Source organism: Botryllus schlosseri, chromosome 9 (genome assembly GCF_051294905.1).
Source record: "Botryllus schlosseri isolate E-star chromosome 9, Bs_hap1, whole genome shotgun sequence".
Lineage (NCBI taxonomy): Eukaryota > Metazoa > Chordata > Ascidiacea > Stolidobranchia > Styelidae > Botryllus > Botryllus schlosseri.
Window position 1 is genome coordinate 10,086,064 of NC_137244.1, and position 16,924 is coordinate 10,102,987.

At 39.0% G+C, this 16,924-nt stretch overlaps 2 protein-coding genes across 2 annotated transcripts in view; both read left to right on the forward strand.

Moving 5' to 3' along the window:
* Positions 1–13,088, forward strand: part of LOC145446043 (uncharacterized) — a 43,635-nt gene extending 30,547 nt beyond the window's left edge. The window contains exon 7 of the mRNA XM_080324228.1: positions 12,951–13,088. The gene's annotated coding sequence lies outside the window, so the exon portion shown is untranslated. The remainder of the gene's footprint in view (positions 1–12,950) is intronic.
* Positions 1–16,924, forward strand: part of LOC145446037 (uncharacterized) — a 96,196-nt gene that overhangs the window by 41,739 nt on the left and 37,533 nt on the right. The gene's annotated exons all lie outside the window — the stretch shown is intronic.

Below are 16,924 nucleotides of genomic sequence, written 5' to 3' on the forward strand. Positions count from 1 at the left end.
TACTTACAAAATTATTTGCTGATGGTAAATCTGCTTATATATCGTAATTTTACCTTATGCATTGCAGTAGCGACATGTTATAACTCATTTATGTATTTTCAGAAAACCCTCGAGTCAATTTTTATCAAGTCGACGAAGGGCCTCGTTCAATTGGATCTAACGTGACGATAGTGTCTAATGTAACGATTATAACGACATGTTCGCTAGTCGTCATCACTTTTTTCGTGAAATACCCTACAGCGGTTAGTATGAATTGAAGCAGCAACCCATTTTTAGACTTTGTGACCATTATGAGTGTATATCAATTTTGTCATATATTAGCTGAGTGACAGCTCATTTCAGTCACATAACTACAGTTCATCTGAGGAGAATCTTAAATACCGACGATTTGGTAATTTGGGTGACCGACCTCTTCAGGAAAACTTTTTTAAAAACACACTTGGCGGCACCAAATAGCTACCGTTATCGACAAGAATTTTGCCATATGCCAACTAAAACAACTTATTCATGACTTAATGATGATTTGCTGTAAATTTATATAATTATTATACTAACATTACGTCATTCGAGAATAAGGCAGTAGTGACTTGATGTCGATTTACGACGGGAACTCTCGACGGAAAGTAGTTTTAAATAACATCTCGAAGTAGCAGAGTTCACGGATAAACAGTAAATTATTATGATTGATGATGCTGCATATGACGTAATTTTTCGAATACTCCGTCACTATAATATTCCTATGACATCAATTGTCACAATATCTATATGTCTATTTTCTATACATGGTAGTCTGTTCATAACTGTGATCGGAGTAGCGACGGGAAATAATGTGTGTACCATGAACTATGCATAGCCAGTTACACAGTGACAAATACCCTATACTACTATCCTTGGTGTTGTCCTGTGCATCGCACCTACACTATTGCATCCACAAATTCTAATGGTTTGTAACATGATATTATTTTTAGCCAGATGACTTTCTATAACTTATTTCATGGTTATATCTCATATATTTAGAACCATCTCAATGTTACTTACGTCGGGAGTTTGGTAGTAAAGTATAAAGAATGTGGAAAGACACAAGCTCATTTCCGGCAATCGAAAGTTCCCCACCTCAATATCAGGTAACGTTCCGAGAACTCGCATCTTTGAAGTTTCCTGTCGCTTTTAGAAATTAAATTATACATGGGCATAACCAATGTAGGTGAAAAGTTACGTATGAACTGTACAATGTACACTGTACACTGTACAACGTTCATTGAGATATATACAATCTAACACAATGCATGATATCTTCCAAATGAACCACGAGTATTTGCAGAAGAGTATATGCACACATATGTTACATATATAGGGAAACGATTATATACTGTTTAGCAGTACATAACTATATAAAATGAATCAATACTAATATAAAAGCATGTCGCCAAATTATAACGTCCCGTCACCGAAGTATGCGAACGGCTTTCCTACAGCAGACCTACTATACCAGACCTGGGCATTGCGCGGCCCGCAACACGTTTCTTGGAATTTAGACTATAAAAGTTATTTATACATGTTATTGCGTGGACAAAACTATAGGCAAGTGGTTCTCAACCTTTGTGTATTCGCGGACCCGTTTTGTACCGTCACGGACCCCTCGGACCACCAAATAAGTTTTAGGTCAAATTTAGCTCAATTATCGTACAACCGTCATCTGTCTTGTGCAAATATTGACAGTGCGAGTGACAAACAGCAACCATCAGACTTTTCATAAATACAGCATCATACCATCTGTGAAAATTGTGGAAACATTCACTATTTCAAGGTGAATTTCGTAGCTGCATCTCTTGAAATATGTATTCGTGTGTTGAAAATCCGCACGTTCGATTTTATATGAACGAGAGCCGAAAATCGATTGCACCAAATATAGGCGGATGCATTGATATATATCATGGTGGAGGCAATAGAATAATAACGAGTAGCGCTTAAGACGACATCTTTGGGTATGATCGCAACATAGTTGGCACCAGAACTGAGAACCAGATTTTAATGAACATATCACGCTCAGCCTATTCATTTTTATCCAGTATCTTAAGGTTCTTCTGGGATTAAGTTCAAAACCGGGGGAAAGAGGTTTCAATCCCTTCGGTGCAGATTAGGAAAAAAACTTTACGAATTTGTCTTTTAAGCGACTGTTCATTAATGTACTGAGACTGACACCTTCAAATCGAATATGTTTTGCAAACATTGCGAAGTATAGAATACTTTATCTCATCTGGCCATTCTGTTAGTGACTCCTGAAGTTTTAGCAGTTATGAAGCAAACTGCTTTATGATTTCCCCGGCCTAAAAAATTAAATATTAGGTTATCAATCATGTGAAATTTTATTGGTTTCGCGGACCCCCTGAAGATGCTCCGCGGACCCCCGGGTGAGAACCACTGCTATAGGCTGTATAAACCAAACGGGAAGTCGGTTTACTTTGAAGTCTAGTTTATTTATGTACCGTGATTAGTGATTACTGATTACGTACCTACGTATGTTTCGTGAGAAATCTGGTGTTTTCGCACATAATGTTAGAATTGTACTATACTTATCTTCATTTCGGATTGGAACTGTCTGCCCTTACGAAGTAGTTTGGCCTGAAAAAACTTTTTTACTTGAAAGCTGACAAATTTGTACGTGGAAAAACTTTGTTTTAACCAAATCAAGACATGGGCAGAATTTTAGTAGTTATATCACGCATTATGGTACAAATAATTAAAATTTGTTGAAGTACAACGAAAGATGCTTTCTTATATTATCGGGGTAGAAAGTGCATGTCTTTATATAGCAGTACATACTATGTTAGGGTTACCATACGTCCTCTTTTAAGAGGATTTGTCCTCTTTTTTGACTTTTTTGAAAGTGTCCTCGAAGGACGCTCAAATATCCTCTTTTTTGACATTTTGTTCACTTTTTTGATAATTTTGTTGAAATATTGGGAGAAAATTCGACTGAGATTAAAGTAACGCTCAGGCGAGTATTTCTGGAGCTGGGCCGTAAAGTTGACCTTTTTCATTAGTCAACCGACCGCGACGTGGGAAAAATTTATCATTTTCTTCGGATTTTCCTCCTATTTTGCAAGTGTGCAAAAGTGCAAAAGTGTCCTCTTTTCGCATTTCCAGAATATAGTAACCCTATTGTATGTGAATGGAGAAAGCACGTTCAACAGCAGCAGTTGTTGGCTTGCAACATTGAAGTTGTGCGTACACTGCTGGTGACACACAGAGTTGCTTCATTCTGAAAATGTTGTCCTGATATAAGAACAAATGCCCATGCAGTCTTGCTGTAGTTGGATATTGCGGTACGGTGAGCATAACACTATATGTTGGACTATTTGTTACATTTGACCATTTATGATTCACAATAAGCAAACAGTAGGCCTATAAAGTAGGCTATAAGATATAAAATGTCAAATGATAATTTCACCAATGGTGCAAACATCTACAATACAAACGAAATGCAGTTTGCAAAGTTTTTTTGACTTTGTAAACAATTTTGACAATTTTTTGACCTAACCTAACGCTATATTTTGACAAAAATTTTGACTTTTTTTCAAATAATATTACATGCGAACGTTGTTAATAATTTATCTGTTGCAAGATATTTTTTCGTCACCCCCCCCCCGCTGCTAAATGGTTGAAAGATATTGGAATCGCATAAACATCCCAGATTAAACAAAAAAAATTCTAGACACACACTCGAATGCAAGTTGACATTTCATCACGGGGGTTGGCATTTTCTCAGAATGTAAAGACAGGACTATGCGGTGCAGACCAATCAAGCACGTATATGAATAACCGGCAATTGGCCATATATATATCAACGGCACAGAAATGCCTATTTCTATATATCAAACTATTTTTTTTTCTTTCTTGGGTAACCATATGAAAATCAAGACATGAACGTGGCGGAAGGCGCGAAGAAAAAATTCAAGTTTATTGATTCTACTAAAGAATACTCTAGAAATTTATATTTATTTTCGAATTAATTTAAGGTCCCCAGTAGAGCTTCTCCTGTCCAATTGGGAAGATTGCGCGGGGTGACTTGAAACTTTCAAAGGGCATGCAATTAATCATCTTGAGCTATATATTCAATTCAATTCAATTCACAAGGTAAGACAATTCTAGATTTTCTGGAGGGCGAGCGTCTGGCGGACCACCTGTAACTACTTACGTAGTTGAAGCATACTGTTATTTCGTGACCTACGGAGAAAGTTGTCGCCACTAAAAAAATCGCTCACAGGTACCACGAGCAATTAAAAGAGAAATTTGGTATTTGGGTAAATGGGCAAGATTCTCACTTTCCATCCATTCAATTTTATTCACATTTATTTCCTATCTCCTCGTTGTATTTGTACCGTCGGACTCAGATTGCAAGGGCAGGGCCCTCCCGCACGATCTTTGTCCAAGGTTCCAACGGCGGCGATCTTTCTGGGATCGCACTTTCTATTGGCTAAAACTCATCTGTCTTGCTGTGTCTTTTTTTGCGCCGAAAATGTGGTGCCTAATAGTCCCGCAACCGTAGACAGGACACACGAGTACACTAATATTCAATTCGGTACATTATGCGTATTTTTATTTAGGCCTATTTCTTGATGTTGATTGGTCGAGAAGCGGGTACTCAACAATTAAAAAACAATCGAGACTATATATCGCGCGAAGAAAAATTTCCAGTTTAGTTCATATGCTGAGAAATACTAAACCTTATATTAATTTGGGAAATATTCCAAAAAATTGAGGGGCATGTCCCTTTTCGCCCAGTACTGGCTACGCCAGTGGTCCCGGCCCGATAAAGTCTTTTCTTCCTCACATTTTAGCCCACCGGGAAAAATAATTGCCCGCCTCTGTGTTAAACTTTGTTTTATAACTATATTTACATCACCAAATGTCACATCAAATAGGCCTATGGAATCAATTCAAATGAATTTGGTTCCCTGTTTCACAACCGGCAAGTATCCGTTAACATATGAGTGGACTCGGGCTTGCATAGTATCGTTACGCGCAAATCAGACTCATTGAGGGAAATAAATAAATAAATGCATTATTTAGGTGTGTTTAGAGGTTTCGTGATACACGGCGATCATCTGAGTATATTATTGGAAGAAGTACCACAATTCACCTCTGTGTCGGTGAACTAAGTGGTCACTTAGTTGATATAAACTTCTTATAGTTTTGATGGTGGTGACCAGAGTTGGATCAATTACAATAATTCAATTCAATTACAATTACAATTACAATTACTCCCTTGCATGTTTTTAATTACATTACAATTACAATTACTCAATGCTAAAAATATCGAATTACAATTACAATTACTGTTAAATATGTAATTAATTACAATTACAATTACAATTACTGCTAAACATGTAATTGATTCGGTAGAGAGGTGTTCTTTGACAACCGTAGCGACGTAATTAGCAACAATCTCAAGCTATTCACGTTTCATTCATGATACGTAGAATACCCTTTAACTAAAAAAAAAACTCGAACGTATTCGAACTATTCCTAATCATGAGTACTGAAAACTACAAACACAGAAAAATGTTTCAGGCGACTGTTAACTACCAAAAGTTTGATCGACTAACAGCGCATAGGCTATACAGGACAGTCAATCAAATGTAATCAAACGATTAAGCTACTCAAAGCTGAGCGAGGATAATGCAATGTAATTGGTAAGGCGTCAGCGTTAAGGATGATATTGATAAGGTGTGTAAAATTAAAATAAATGCGAAAGGAAAGAACCTCCTGATAACTACGAATTACAACATTTTGGTTCGCATTTACATTTTCACTTGCTCGGAAACTGTTCGGTTGCATTTAATAAACATTAGGGTGAGAAAATTCCTGGCCCCAGTAAATTTGGCCAAGATTGGAGGTAAGATTGGGATAACATCTCAACAAATGCGTGATCAAGTTTGATGAAGCCTTGGTTGGAAATTTGAATTTCTTTTTGCAATTGTTGCAGCAAGCCTCGGTACTGGTCAGAGATTTAAAAATAAAACTCTGAGCGTGATGTAGGAAATGATTCAGTACAGGTTTCAGAAGAGATTATTTGCTGTTCATCCATTTTTGAAATATTTGGATTTAGTTTAGCCCACTGGTTCTTTAACTTTTTTAGACACGCCCCCTTTTATGACAGTGAAATATTTCGTGCCCCCTTATCGTCATATCACACAATGAAACCAGAATGTTAGCAAACCTTACAGATAGTTTGATGGTATGGAAGGTTATGACTGTTGATGAGAGAATTCTCCAATATGAAATTCGGACTATACACAGAGCAATAACTATGAAATGGAGGTGAATCGCCAAACGCGCTAAAAATTTCAGTTTACCGGAGCTTCGCGCCCCCTTCAGATGCTTTCACGCCGCCCAAGGGGGACACGCCCCCCAGTTTGAGAACCATTGGTTTAGCCTATATTGTAATTCACAGAGTTTTCTGTTGCTACTGAAGTATGGGGAACAGTTTGACATGGCTGAATTATCTAGTTATAACGTGGCACACATAGAACACCGATGTGAATAGGCTAATTACTACAGGTGGCGACTGTGTACTAAAGCCTTAAGGCCTTGCGGCCCCTCGTCGTCATCCTGGTCCGTACCGGATTTTCACTGGTGTTGCGAATAAATGATTGATTGATTGATTATTTTATGTAGTGATTGTCAGATTTCCATAACAATGTAATTGAAATTGTAATTGAGCAAAATTTTCATCAAATTACAATGACAATTACATAAAATAGAAATGCTTCAATTACAATTACAATTACAATTACATGAAAATATGTATTTAATTACATTCAGCTCAATTACAAATTACAATCGATCCAACTCTGGTAGTGACTAGTCACATCTGCGTGTATGGGCACTGATTTCGGAATATAACTGCAGATAAATACATAGAAACGGATGCGTACAACCAGCACCGAAACAGGACTTCGTCGGACCCTCAAAAGGTTGGTCTCAGGCCCCTATGGGGAAATAAACAAAACTTTTTTTGGGCAACCCCCATCACCTTTCGGCCGCGAATTATCGACGAGACGAGACTGTTTATTGAGACGGCTTATTTCGCCTAAATTTGCAATAATTCATGATTGAATGGTCAATATGGTCGGGAATGGATTACATATTGTTGTCAATTTGTTATACTCTCTGCTCACGTAATCAGATTTACCGGTAGAGCGGGATGAGGTATTTTGTAAACCAGTGGTTCCCAAACTTTTTCGGTGTGAGGGCCAAATTTAGAATTTCAGAGTACGGTCGGGGCCGCACGAATACTACGGCTATGAAACGGACCCAAACGGTCATCATGGGTATTTCGGAGTAGTTTTATTGCCCTGGCGAGATTTCAAAACTGTACACTGTTTACCGCTACTTATCTGCTGCATTGTCCGCTGAGTGAATAAGCTTTTCTCGCCCAAACGCGCAAAGCGCGAGAAATTTCTTTAGTTTAATGACTGAATCGGTCAATATGATCGGGAATTGCATGTATTGCTATCAATTTTCATTCTGTCTCTTTTCACGTATTCTGATTTACCGGTAGAGCTGAGTGAGGTGTGTTTGAAAAGGTATGGGCCCCTAAATAGTAATTAAACATCTCCGGGAGTATACCCGTTGGCAGGAACGTAACAGCACTTCGTCAGGACCCCGGGCTCCCATAGGGTGATAAACTGACCCCGCATCACGTTGTTCGCTTTTGCCACGAAATTAAAGTTGTACTGTTTAGTGAGACAGCGCGACGCGCGAATATTTCGATAATTCATGATAAAATCGGTGAATAAGATCGGGAATTGCATGGTTGTCCTCTTTGCCCACGTAATCAGATTTACCGGTAGAGCTGAGTGAGAGGTGTCTTTGAAACTGCAGACCCCGTAAAATTAAACATCTTCGGGCGGGTGGACCCCTAGGTATGACTTTTTTACATGATGTTATTTCGCGACCTCCTGTCTGCTATATCAAAAAATGTAGAATTGCCTAAACCTACTAAACTGAAAGATCACACGACTTCAGATTGGTAGTTCTTCACTGGCATATAATTTTCTTTCCTGCGGGATGGTATTTGTCTTGTGAGGTTCAGATTGCCAAGACAAGAACATTCGGCGCCAGTCATTTAGGCGCCAATATGGACAATTAAACCTATATCTATTTTGTATATATAGCGAAGTTTTTGGTCAGCATACAAGCAGTCCTTTACGACCAGGCCTTTCTCGCTGCCAATCGTTCTGACACACTTGAAGTCGAATGTTACATGGCCTAAAACTTTATATGTCTTGGTGCGTTGTGGTGCGGTCAAGGCCAACGCTGATATGCCCATTTCTATAAATATTGCGTATTTTTTCTTGGGGAAGAGTACCCAATAATCAAGATATGTGGCGAATTGAAATCGCGCACGGCGCGAATTTTTTTTTAAAAAGTTGCATAAATTTTCAAAAAATACACTATAATTTATGCTACTTCACGAAATAATTTTGGGCCCCTTCGTGCTCGGCCCCCCTCAATTGGGGGGTTTGGGGTGCGGCAGTTACGGCCCTGACTATAGGACTACCAATTATGCTGCTTTTAGCCGGCTAAGCAGTATGCAACTCGGCGTATACAACCGTGAGTCACGTGTTGCACATCTAGTTATCATATAGGGTTGCCATACGTCCTCTTTTAAGATGATTTGTCCTCTTTTTTGATTTTTTTAAAGTGTCCTCGGAGGACGCCTAAATGTCTTCTTTTTTGAGATTTTGTATTCTTTTTTGAGGATTTTTGGTTACATATAGGGCCAAATTCGACTGATATACATTAAGTCAGCACTGTAGGAACGCTACGGCGGCTATTTCGGGAGCTGGACCGGAAAGTTGACCTTTTTTTCATTCAACCACCGGTTAACGTGAAAGAAAAACTGTATTTTCCGGGAGTTGAGCCTCTTTTTCTTTTTTAGTCAAGCGACCACGAAGTGGGAAAAATTTACCATTTTTTCAGGATTTTCCTCCGGTTTTGAAAGTTATCAATACCTATTTACATCTATAGATACTGCTCGTTCAACTGGAAAGTTAGGGCACATTGTATTAAAACAGCAGTGACGTAACGTTAGCAGTCCATACTCACAACTTTCCTGCAATTCTATAATTAAAAACTGATTTCCTCAACTGATGACTGTGACTAGGGTTGCATTTAAAACAAAAATCAATTTAAAACAAACATGTTTAAAACAAGACCCTAATTTAAAACATGTTTTTTATTGTTTTTTTTTAAAGTCATGACGTCACCAATATTCAATTGTGACGTCATAGTGGATTGACATTGACAATTGAAAATATAGGGTAAGTATAGCTCCTTTGACGAAATATCTGTACTATTGCTGTTGAGCCGACTATTTCGAGGATTCCAACCATCCAACATCGTATACGACGGCAGTATCGGGTGGTAATTGTCCGTAGGCTAATTTTTGGAAAGTATTTACACAATTATGGCATAATTTTACAACTTGAATTATTTATTTTTTCGTTTAAATGCCTTTGTTTAAAACACTGTTTAAATCAGTGGTTCTCAAACTTTTTCGGTGTGAGGGCCAAATTTAGAATTTCAGAGTACGGTCGGGGTCGCACGAATACTACGGCTATGAAACGGACCAAAACAGTCACCATGGCTATTTCGGAGTAGTTTTATTGCCCTTGCAAGATTTCAAAACTCTACACTGTTTACCGCTACTCATCTGCTGCATTGGGCGTCCGTCGAGTGAATCAGCTAACGCGCGAAGCGCGAGAAATTTCTTTAGTTTCATCACTGAATCGCGCAATATGATCGGAAATTGCATGTATTGCTATCAATTTTCGTCCTGTCTCTGCTCACGTAATCTGATTTACCGGTAGAGCTGAGTGAGGTGTGTTTGAAAAGGTATAGGGCCCCCTCAATAGTAATTAAACATCTCCGGGGGTATACCCGTTGGCAGGAACATAACAGCACTTCGTCAGGACCCCGGGCTCCCATAGGGTGATAAACTGACCCCGCATCACGTTATTTGCTTTTGCCACGAAATCAAAGTTGTAGTGTTTAGTGAGACAGCGCGACGCCCGAATATTTCGATAATTCATGATAAAATCGGTCAATAAGATCGGGAATTGCATGGTTGTCCTCTTTGCCCACGTAATCAGATTTACCGGTAGAGTTGAGTGAGAGGTATCTTTGAAACTGCAGACCTCGTAAAATTAAACATCTTCGGGCGGGCGGACCCCTAGGTATGACTTTTTTACATGATGTTATTTCGTGACATCCTGTCTGCTATATCAAAAAATGTAGAATTGCCGAAAAGTACTAAACTGAAATATCACACGATTTCAGATTGGTATTTCTTCACTGGCATATAATCTTCTTTCCTGCGTGATGGTATTTGTCTTGTGAGGTTCAGATTGCCAAGACAAGAACATTCAGCGCCAGTCATTTAGGCGCCTATGGACAAATAAACCTGTATGTATTTTGTATATATATAACAAAGTTTTTGGTCAGCATAAAAGCAGTCCTTTACGGCCAAGGCTTTCTCACTGCTGATCGTTCTGACACACTTCTTGGAGTCACATGTTACATGGCCTAAAACTTTATATGTCTTGGTGCGTTGTGGTGCGGTCATTGCCAACGCTGATATGCCCATTTCTATAAATCTTGCGTATTTTTTCTTGTGGAAGAGTACCCAATAATCCAGATATATAGCGAATTAAAATCGCGAACAGCGCGAAAAGTTTTTGAAAAAGTTGCTCAAATTTTCAAAAAATACTCAATAATTTATGCTAATTCACGAAATAATTTTTGGCCCCCTTTGAGCTCGGTCCCCCTCAATTGGGGGGTTTGGGGTGCGGCAGTTACGGCCCTGACTATAGGACTACCAATTATGCTGCTTTTAGCCGGATAAGCAGTATGCATCTCGGCGTATTCAACCGTGAGTCACGTGTTGCACATTTAGTTATCATAGGGTTACCAGACGTTCTCTTTTAAGATGATTTGTCCTCTTTTGATTTTTTTTAAAGAGTCCTCGGAGGACGCCCAAATGTCTTCTTTTTTGAGATTTCGTTTTCTTTTTGAGGAGTTTGGTTACATATAGGGCCAAATTCCACTTATATATACATTAAGTCAGCAATGTACGAACGCTACGGCTGCTATTTCGGGAGCTGGACCGGAAAGTTGACCTTTTTTGTCTGTCAACCACCTGTTAATGTAAAAGAAAAACTGCATTTTCCGGGAGTTGAGCCTCTTTTTCTTTTTTAGTCAAGCGACCACGATGTGGAAAAAATTTACCATTTTTTCAGGATTTTCCTCCGGTTTCGAAAGTTATCAATACCTATTTATATCTATAGCTACTGCTCGTTCATCTGGAAAGTTAGGGCACATTGCATTGAAACAGCAGTGACGTAACGTTAGCAGTCTATACTCTCAACTTTCCTGCAATTCTATAATTAAAAACTACAGAGGCCAAGCCAAGCAAGAGTATTTTATAAATATAAATTTTATTTTTTGTCATAAATCGATTTCTTAATATCTTTTGGGGGCCGCAAGAAGGCTATCTGGGGGCCGCATGCGGCCCTCGGGGCCGCGCTTGGGAATCACTGGTTTAAATCATGTTTTAAACAAAGTGTTTTAGAACACCGTTTGTTTAAATGCAACCCTAACTGTGACGCGAAGAGCTTCGACTGAAGTAATTTAGCTATACGTTTGACAGTGTATTGTTTGCTGCCTCCTGCACACGCGACACCTTAATGAAATAAAATACCTATAATGTACGAAGTTTCACTGATCTATAACTAATTATTAGGCCTTAAGTCGCATGCCATCCTATAATTGTAATTGTTAGGGATGGTGCTAACCCAAGAGAGGTCCTGGTACGTATGGATTCACACGGATTTTAATTTAAGGTTCGCGTTGAACATGAACGTACGATAGATTTAATATATAACGAGTCTTTAAAAAATTCCTTCTATATATCTGACGTTAGGGTCCGCGAGCGCCGCACTTTCGCACACATTATTGTGATGGTGCTATCGGAATCGTCTCCCTGGAACAAGTTTTTACCAATTGATGGAAATATATTTTGCGGTTGTATGAGACATGGCTAACTCTACATGCCACTGTGTTGACGTATATGTGCTCATGAATTCCCCTAGTGGGCTATTAGTCATTTTCAGGTCAACCACGTAATAGTGATGGGAATGAGTGATGTCATTATTAATATTCACAACTTGATGAGCGTTATCTTATGAGCTGAATACTCGAGAAATAATAAAAGTTTGTCTCTTATTTTTAATTTCCTTTCATTCGTTCATGTTGAAATTACAGAATTTCTCATCACACGTGTTATGAGCACTAGACAAAATCGCTAAAATATTTTCAGTGTTGAACGTACCAAGATGAACCCCTGAACTACCACAGTTCAGACAAAGTAAGGTTTCCATATTTCGAGATCCTAAATTCTGAAAGTCCAGCGCCGAACAAAAAACTGGTGATTTTGAAATTTTTTCGACCGATAGTAATGCGTTGACTAAAAAAAGGTAATCACTTTGCCCCTACTCCCAATTTACCCGATTTTTACGAAACTCTGGTGTTTGCTGCGTCGAAGTCGCATTTTCCATGGCATTTGAATCCCTTTCTGAGAAATTCCCAAAAAAGAGGACATTTAGGAGTCCTCCAAGGACACTTTCAATTTGTTGCAAAAAGAGGACGAATGGTAACCTTACATGAAGAACGTGTACACGAAGCGAATGCTTGCACTATCCCTGGTAATTACCACTTTGTCCTCTAACGAAACACTGTTACTGTATCTTAATTCAAATGTCCGTGAACACAATATACATATTCTGCTCCGAGCAGTTTTACCACACATGACTGTTAAAATAAATACAGTCCACCCGCAAGGTTGGATAGGAGATTGCAGATAACCAAACACTCTATTTCAGACCCACCGGAGGGGTCTTTCTTATCGACGGAATTCGCTTCGGTTCATCTCAATTCTACTAACCATCTTCATTTCGTATTCTTCGCTAATCCATTAGACGGCAGATCTCGGTTGAATTTCGAGAATGACAGAGGAAATGGTGCGTCCATAGAGTGGCATTGGTTACTTACCTATACCATTCTAGCGAAAATAACGTATTTGCTTCCCAGGAAACGATGCCTTGCAATCGCAATTACTTCTTTGGAAAGAATACTACTCACAGAACACGATTCATATTTATACATTCAAAATCCAAGTTGTGAGTATTACCAATGATTCACGCGGTATCGGACCTGAACACATTACATTACTGATCTGATTTCAATTTCTCCACAGACAAGCGAAACAGATTATGGTAATTACAGTATATGCGTATCATCATACGTGCCAGTGGGCCGATCATGTTTTCAATTGACTGTCTTCAATCCGTTACGTGTTCTGTATTCTGAGACTCCATCATTTCTCATGATTGCTTGCTATGTCTCCGCCGGCGTATTACTTTGCTTCCTATGCTGCGTTGTTTTATATCTTGTTTTGCAAAGAAGAAATAACAGACATTCCAATTTGGAAACGGCCAAGAAGAGGGAAACTTTAAAAAGCGGTAATGAAATATACGCCGGTACGTTTGTAATTTTTGTAATACAGATCTAACTTGATGCTTCATGGCGATTCCACCGATTTCAGAATACGAAGTAAAAACGTGCAATGCAGACTTCAAAGAAACCAACCTTGGTCCACAGATCTATGAAAATACCGAACCGCATGCGTGTTATGAGGAAGTGCATTAGCATGGATGAAATTCGACCGTTATTGCACGTATCATAATTCGGCACAATGGACTTTTCTGACCTGAACCTATAAGCTTCAGGCCGAGTTAAACTGACATAGCCTATACTTTCGCGTTACAATTTCTTCCGATCTAATTGTTTTTATTGATTCATCTTTCTTCTGCGCTTTCATTTAACACGTGAATTTCAACGGTGATGGGTAATATTATCGCTTCGCATTTTAGAGTGTAAAATACGTACTAAGAATTTACAAATGCCAGAAGGTTCGTAAGTTTGACTGTAGGCTATATCCTAAATCAGCGCTAACTATTTTCTATTTTCGCGAGGCACTTTCTCATCGCTTGTTTTGCTCACCTAAATTGGTTACAATCCTTTCACAATAACTACCCATTGCACTATACACTGCTGGGAGTCGGGGTGCATGAGGTGAATGTGTTTATTAGTATAAAGTTCTAACTATTTTGCGTCTCAAGATGAAGGCCCTCCGGAACAATCCTTTTATCGGGCAAATTCTTCAATGTGGTGTTTTGCCAGACAATCGTACCCTCTCCTTAATAGCGAGAGTCGTGACATTTGTTGCGGAAAACCATAAGCATGCTATGCTCTCTGAGGCGAGATCGTTCAAAAGGCACGTATCGATTTTTTAAACCTGTGGAGTTGATTTCTAATTGTTCAAAATTTTGCGGATGATTGCAGTAGTTGATGTTCTTATTGATGTCAGTTATAATGACATCGGAACAGATGTTGTTGTTTGTTGTTTGTGGTATTCATAAGTTTTGTCGACTACTATGCAAGGCTGCGGAGTCATTGTCGTCGGAGTCGGAGTTGGAGTCGGAGTTTGGCTAGTCGGAGTCCGACTCCAACATCTTCGATATGAAAGCAAGTTTAATCAACGGTCTCTTAAAATTACTCATAATAAATAAGATATGATTGTTATGTACCAACAATTACGGGTATTAGTAACGATATTGATAAAATGGGACATTATTTGCAAATTGCAATTCAGTTGCGATAAATTCATTTTGTTAATTTATTCGGTAAAAGGTTTTCGACTGACTCTCAAGTCTCATCGGTAGCGAACGTCAGTGATAGGGTGAATCGAATTCGAAATACAGGAACCATTTTGTCTTTATGACGTAATAATAGCAAAAACAAACCACTCGTCGACAGGCAAGCTACGGTAGTAACGGTACAAAGCAAATGTTAACGAGTATATACTCGGTTATAAATAATCGAGAACAACAACACACCACATTATTGAAATATTGCAAGAGTGTAGAGGCGTTCCTTCTGGCGACAGAGAATCGGCTTTCGCAGATTTATGATCGTAGATTCCAGGACCTTCAAATGAAAAAGAGAACGGTCACGAGCAACTACAGAAAATTGACTGTCATTGTAATGATCAGCACATTCTTTCATTTGAAGGTCCTGGAATCTACGATCATAAAGCCGCGAAATCCGATTCTCTGTCGCCAGAAGGAACGCCTCTACATTTATGGGAAAACTACTAATATACATACGTGAGGTCAAAATCTGGTCAAAATTAGGTTTTGTAGGGTAAAAAAGTCAAAATTTTGATTTTTTAGGGCAAAATCGTTGGTTTTTTAGGTCAAAAATATCGCCCTAGTTATGAGTGTTGATGAAATAATTCTCAAATATTAAATTCGGTGTATACACAAAACAATAAGCATGAACTGGGGGTGTAACGCGCCGTGCGCGAATTTTTTTTTCAGTTCACCTCAGCTTCGCGCCCCCCTTCAGACGCTTTCTCGCCCCAAAGGGGGTCGCACCACCAGTTTGAAAACTACTGCCTTAGCGTCTAGATCAGTAGTTCTCAACCTTTTTGTCTTGGCGGACCCCTTTTGGACTGTCACGGACCCCCGCGGACCCCCTGACCTTTTAGTCCAAATTTAGCTCAATCATCGTGCAATCGTCATCTGTCTTGTGCAAATATCAACTGTAGGCTAGCGATAAACACAATCAAAATCACCTTTCTTGGTAATAACATCAGACTATTTATGTAGGAATTGGTACACTCTTAATATTTCAAAATGAATCCCGAAACTGCATTTATCGAAATACGTGGTCGTGTCGTGATTTGATAAGTGACAAGTGCCTTAAATCCATATCCACAAAGATAGGTAGTGGTGAAACACGTAACGCTTCCAACGATGCGACGACCAACAACAAATATGGCACCAAAATTGAGAATCTGATTTTTTAATGAACATTATATCGTCCAGCCTGGTCATTTTTATCTAGCAGCTCATCTTGAATTTATTATGGAATAGTGGTTATGCTAATCACAGGAGAAAATTGATTTCTGAAAGCATTTAGAAGTCATCGTGATTGACCTTACTACTCCAACAATGGCCAACAAAACATCTCTAAACAGCAATATGTTTTTATCAGTAGGCTAATGGAAATTTAACAATTAAAATGAGTTTGCATAGTATGATATTTCATCTCAGACGGCCAGTTCGTTGATGTGAGTCCTGGAGTTTTTACCAGAGTTGAAGCGAAACTGCCTCGTGATATTTCTAATTTACATAAATACAAATTAGGTTATCATTCATTTTGTAAATTCAGAGGTCTCGCTGACCCCCTGAAAATGCTTTGCGGTCTGCGGACCCCCGGTTGAGAATCACTGGCCTAGATCATTGGTTACCAAACTTATTTCGACACACTCCCTTAATGATGGTGAAATATTTCGAGCGCCCATTCGTCACATCAGAAATATTAAAAAGAGCAACCAGAATCTTTGCAATCCAAACGCATTGTCTGATGGCATGGGAGGTGATTTGTTTGTTTGTGGTATTCATGTTGTCTGTCGACTACTATGGTCATTTACACCACGCCGATATTATTCATTTTTATTCCGTAACTGCCAACTCGTAGCAAGGCCCACTTCCAGACTTTTTGTTAGACATCGCTTGCGCGGTGTTCTGCCACTGGCACGTCGTATTTGGAGTAGATACTGACTGTCTTATCACACAGACATGGAGTCTGTCGCATGTTCGAACCTCATTTCTGGGGTATATTATGTAATGGCACCCCGTACATCATGTCTGGTAATGTTCGTATTGCGTTGACACTGGGACATATAATGTCGGGAGCGTGTTCGCCCTCCACTTCTGACATCATTCTG